The sequence below is a fragment of the Glossina fuscipes genome, unplaced genomic scaffold (genome assembly GCF_014805625.2).
Source record: "Glossina fuscipes isolate IAEA_lab_2018 unplaced genomic scaffold, Yale_Gfus_2 2, whole genome shotgun sequence".
NCBI classification, from domain to species: domain Eukaryota; kingdom Metazoa; phylum Arthropoda; class Insecta; order Diptera; family Glossinidae; genus Glossina; species Glossina fuscipes.
The window spans coordinates 12,001,461-12,007,789 of NW_023998416.1; positions in this window are offsets into that span (position 1 = coordinate 12,001,461).

The following is a 6,329-nucleotide window of genomic DNA, read 5'->3' on the forward strand; positions in this document are numbered from 1 at the left end:
TTTTAATTAATTCTCCATAAGGGCTTAATACTAAAGCTCGTCTAGTAATCAATAATATAGGCAGCAAAAAGTTAAAAATTGGGAAAGAAAGAATCATAATTGAGTTTCAAATGTTAAACAAGAACAATTTGACATTATCGCTGCAAACGCCCATTGAAAAAAAAAGAAGTATTAACATCACAGTTGGACAAAAACGACCATCTGACACCACTTGTCCTAGTACTCGTTTTGGTATTAATTGCCAAAAATTACACAATGTTTTCATGCAAAGGCACACTTTTCATGAAAGCCCAATCCAAGAAATAGATCTACGTGGTCCAAATTCGTAATTTTTATATTCATTTTGAATGTGTAAATACTATTACACAGCGAATTTTGTTGAGAAATTTTGAAAATTGCATCATATGGGGAGTGGTCGAAAGAGTGAACCAATCCAAACCATTTTCAATAGTGTTCGCCTTCCGAACAAAGCACGTCAGTTTACAAAATTTCATCAAAACAACCTAAAAATTTTGACCTCTAACCTGAATATAAATTTAAATAGACAGTCATCAAATGGACAGTCAGTCAGCGGAAGGACGGACAGACAGAGAGATAGGCTTAGATCGGTGTAATAGATGGTGGAGTCGTATCTTAAGCCTTTCTGCGTATCACAAACGTCCGCACCAACTTAATATACCCTGTACCACAAGTGTTGTAGGAAATAATCAAAATTGTAATTAATTCGTTTTCTAAAAAGTTATCTTAGATTATCTTAGATTATCTAAGAAATATAAAGAAAGTTAAGGTTACCTTAAACTACATTGTTTTTTTTTCACATCTAAATTTTAGATATATGTACAGGCAATTGGACATTTAAAAAGTCTCTCTTGAGATTTGATGGAATTTTAAGAATTCACAATTCTTTAAGTCGCTTTACGATTTTTCGAATTAGGCCTTAAGCATAATTCCGTGTTTTGGGTTAAAAAGCCCTAAGTGCTAAATATAATGAGAAACAGCGTTATCGTATTGTTTTATAAGGAAAACTAAGGAAATCCATGGAAATAAATATTAATAGAAACATATGCGTTGAGATGCAAAACTGAAGAAGTTCACATAAATATAAGCAGACAGTGATTGAAGCAACGAATATATGAAACACAACGATAAGATAATCAGTGTCAAAGGAAATTGAACCTTTGATTGATTAATGGAATGTGGGAAAACGAAGAAGGTCCATTAAAGCGTACTTGATTGCAGCAGTACAGCAAAGCACAAGAGTAGGTAGAATGTTTCAATCTGCACATAAATTGCCTCCATCGCTTGTTTTTCCTTCCTTATAAAATAATATAAAGTATTAATCTAAATTTTAAATCGTATAACATAAAAGTAAACATAAACTAAATAAATAATTTCTAATTTAAAACAAAAGGTCTTTATTTATTTGTTCCTGTGCGTTCTTTTCGGTTTGTTTTGTGTCTTTATATAAAAGTCTCGTAACAAGTCGGTAAAGTTGAAGTCGCATCCCTAAGATAGAAATAACGCATCATTTTGCTTTGAAGTTTCACGTAGACAGCAATTTAACGAGAATACAAAGGCCTCTATGGTAGACTCTGCTCGCAATAAACACTGTACTTTAAAAAAAGTTTAGAAAAGCAATCAAAACATAAAACACTGTCGGGTTAATAATTAAAAATAATTTTATTATATAATTTAATTTTTTTGACACAGCGTTTAATAATTGTTATGACTCATGTACTTCGCTAAGCTTAGTCTTTTATAATTAGATATAGTCATTTAAGTTGTTTAAGTGGAAACAAATTAACTAAATTCTGTTAAGACTCAAAATCGTCTCTTAGTTTGATTTCAAATATTCTCTGTTTGGGTGGGACGTGCTAGAATTAAGTTAGACTTAAGCTATAATAAGTAGCAGTAGGTAGCAGCAAGTTGGGATTAAGTAGACAGTGATTGACCACGGAGCATCTCAGCTGACAATACTTGCCATCAGTTGAGAAAAGTCAATTTTTCTAGAAGTCAAAAAGGCGACTTCTGGACTTAAGGCCCGATTCTTCTTCTTTAGATTTTCATATGAGTTTCATGCTTGTTCGGTGATTATCAGGCGTGAACAAGCGCACCGCGGAGTTATATTTTCTAGTATCTAGTGTAAGTAAAATAATGATAAGTTCCCTATATAAATACTGACGATATATGCAAAGCAAACATTGGCTGAATAAGCCCTAATTGTGTAAATGTTTAAACTTCCACGGTGCGATCTAGCAAAACGGGGATGATCACGAATAATAATTTAACATTCGCTTCGTTAGCTGTGTTGGTAATTCAGTCAAATTATGCATTGAAGCGGCTTGCTATATATGATCTAATGAAGTAGTTAAATAACTTGTGATTGAAGCTAACAGAATTTATTTGTTCTATAGTAAGGATACCGAAAGCGGAGAGTATAGAAGGGATTCTTCTGAACAGTGCATGTTGTGAGGATCAAAGTCATCAAAGGCACACTATTAGTTTATAAATGCCCTTGTATTTTTTATACGATGGAGCGGCCTAGGAACTCAATGTAAGGAAATATATAAGCTGGTTCCTTCCCCCGTCAGGATTGGCATTTCCAATCAAGAGAATAATTGAATGTAGAAGGTGAAGTAAGTCGTGATGCAACTTTGACTTTTCTTATTCTTACGATTCCGTAAGCTCTCTTCGTTTCTATCCATATTGGAGGTATGACATATGGTCCACGCTTATTATTCAAGATTAGTTCTTCATTATTCATAACAATTTGGTATGGTGGTAAGGTAGGAGAGATAAGATTTTTGTGTATTCTTCATTTAAATATAAAATATACTGTGGGTTCTTCATATGTATTCTTACAAGGTTTGTTAGCACTTTCTTCTTAGAAAAGAATTTTAAGTGTGTTCGGATTTACCGAATTAAAATAAGTTCAGAGAAGACCAGTGAACTGGCAGTAAAAAAGCCATAGCTTGCAGTGCTTGATTGAAATAATGGGAATTGTTTTGTTTTCCTTTTACAAGGAATTGCTTATGGAAGCAGATTAGAGGCTTAGTTGTTTTGATTTAGAAATTGTTGGGAATATTAAAGCTGAATCTCTCCCAGTATTCGTTTGGATGAGAAAATCCAGTTACCGTCTCTCGCAAACTACACAATAATACGATTAATAATTGTACAAGTTAGTTTGTATTTGTTTACAATTGAGAATAATTCAAAGAGCCAGTCTTTAGTTGTTAACAGCTGTTGTATTGAAAAAACGAGTCTGCAAACTTTAAGTGCAATAAACATAAATTTGGTAACATCTGAGAGTAATTGAAAAATAATTCGATAAGAAAATACGATTTGGGAGAAAACTTCACTGTAGCAAATTTTTATTATTTTTGTCTCTCTTGTTCTCTGTCGGCTTCTCTCCTTGATATGCTCTTTCATTCTCTTGCTTAGTGTTTCGCTAATAAATCTTCCTTGTGCTGAGTAGTGTGCGTCTATTTCTATCTTTTCGATTTTCCTGTCTATGTTTTGCTCAGTTTTCTATACAAAAGTGTACGATAGCAAAAAAAAGCTCTTTGCGCAACGTACCAAACAGGAAAATGTTATGCTTCCTGTCTTATTAGTGTCCTATTAAAATGTTACACTTTGCCTTTTATTAATAATATGATGTTGATGATGTGTAAATGCACACAGGACCATATTTTCATATGTTTAATGCCTACTTTAAGTATTTGCTAAAGCCAATAAATGTTGACTTGTTATTGTTGTTGCTAATAATGTGTTCTAGAAAATATTTTATTTCGTCACTCAGGAACAGAGTAATGAATAATTCTACTATCAAATCTAATTGGAACTGCAGATTGATTGTCATATTAAGGCTTTACGTACGGAAATTAAATAATTATTAAAGAGCTTCTTCTGACTTCTTGAAAGCTTAATATTTTTTAGATTATTTAATATATAGAATGGGGCATCTCTAGCTTGTTTTTTCATCATCGGAAATATTTACTATCCAGAAAAGATATCTATATATATATCTGCTGTAAAACTAACAAAGATTGAAGCGGCCACTTGGGAAAACATCTTAGTGTTAATTCATAAAGGATAAAAAAGTAATGTACCGACAGTTACAAGGCGTAACATTAGTAATAATTGGAATATATTTCGCACCTACGAAAACCAAAGATATATTACTCACAGTTGGTCGCTATTTTGTTTCGTCGCATTATATGCTTATCTCCAGCTATTAATAAAGCACTCACTTATTTTTAAATACAAAACAATGGAACATGGAACGCTTCCTCTCTCTCTCTCTCTCTCTCTCTCTCTCTCCATAGATACGAATATATGTGTGTATATACACCTAGTAGCAAAACGAAAAGAGTAAAAGGAACATGGAAACCTTGTTTTCGTCTGTTTTTTTTTATGAGCTGTTCATGCAAACGAAATGTAAGAAAAGATACAAAAACAGAGAGCAAGCAAATTGAAAAAGAGAGCTCTAAAATTGGTCGTACATATCGCAATGGATTCATCAGATATACTAAACGTTTGTAATGTAAGACTTATTTCATATACCTGATAAATCAATGGTTTTTCTCTCTTCCTATCTGTTAGTTTGTTCAACTCCTTACTTTAATTTGATTTATTTAAGCTTTAAAGTGGACTAAGTTGCACTACGCGCAAACAATATATAGGTTAAGTGGAATATGTTCTACCCAATTATCAATTAGATCCTACTAGTTTATATCTGATATGAAATTATATCTGTACCATATCACTCAATAAATCTCGGGTCTGACTATCTGTGTTTTTGTCTTGTAATTTCGTCATTCAAACACGCTCTCTTTTGTCGCATACATAGAGAGGAGTCAATATGGATTAAAACAATTGCTAATACGACCGCTGTTAAGTAAGTATATAAAATTGCGATCCACTCGAGTGATTGCCGATTTGACTTCTGAGATGCAGTAATGAATCCACGTTTTATGTATTATCCCGTTTTCTCGTTTGTTGTTGTGGGGTAGTATTCAACGGGTCTAAAAATATGTTGCTTTTGGGCAAAAGCAAACGCTGCTCCCACATCGAATAGACTTTTCTCATAGACAAACGTTCAATCCCAAGCAGCGTAATTTTTTTATCTCCGAGAACGATTTCGTGCACTTTTTTCGATTGTCTTCGGTCGAAGAAGAATCGGTGTTCAATCGTGTTCATAGCGAACCACCCAGAAATTAATTTTTTCGACAGTCGTGATCGCCGTCAAATCTTCCAAGCCAATGATTATTGTTAACGATATTGTTTCTCATGTTTAATAAATTCAAAATTTTGCTACACTAATGTCGCTATGATCCATAATCAAATTGTCGAAATGTGGTGTTTGAAGGTCTGTTCTATTCCGAAGTCATATGGATCCGGCAAAACGCGATGCCATATATATGCCAGATCGGAGACTTGTTGAGTGATGTGCCATATGCATATATAACACCGAAGTGAAGGTGACGCACATCTTCAAGGCTCTTTGCTAAAAAATCTTTGCTAGGTTACAGTTTATCACGAAGTAAAGATCAAACCAGTCGAATAAGTATTAAAATTAGAAAATATTAGGAACCGTGCATCTATAAAACAAAAGCTTTTAATTACGATCACGAAACCCAGGAATGCAATGTCCAACTCAAGTTATAACAATATCAAAGACGATCCGTAGATCCGTAATGAAATCTAACAGAACACCCGAATTCCATTACTAATTTACGAATTTTTTTACCACCAAAAAGGCCACAAACACGCCCGCTCCATATACATAAGATACTAAATTATTTATAGAAAATTTAAACATTAGACTCTGCCTTCGCAGATGCGCGCAGCAAGTGTGAAGACAGCCCACTTTTCAGCAAAAGACAAGTATGTGAGCTACGTATAGTGGGCTAACTTTACGTCAGTTGTATGACGAGTAAATTGATTTTCATTAGATCGATATAGGGTACCCGAAAACTATCTTTCCTTCGTATTCTTGATATCAGAGTATTTATATTATTAATTTTTTGCTCTCTCACTCTCTCTCTCTCTCTCTCTGTTTGTTGTTTTCTGCCTGTGTAAAAGAGTTACTTGTTGTATACGAATTGAATGCTGGTGGTTTGTGTTTGGCTTTTGTCTGGCTTACATTGCTTGTTGTGATATATGTACGTAAACGTACGCGCGTACATAATTGCTTCTTCGATATATATTATTTCATGCTATGCTGCAGATGGTGTAGATTTCTTGTATTCAGTTCCGGACGTTAAACGCCACTGTGCGGTTGTATTTTCAATACAAGAGTGCGTGATAGCTTCTGTTTTTACACAATT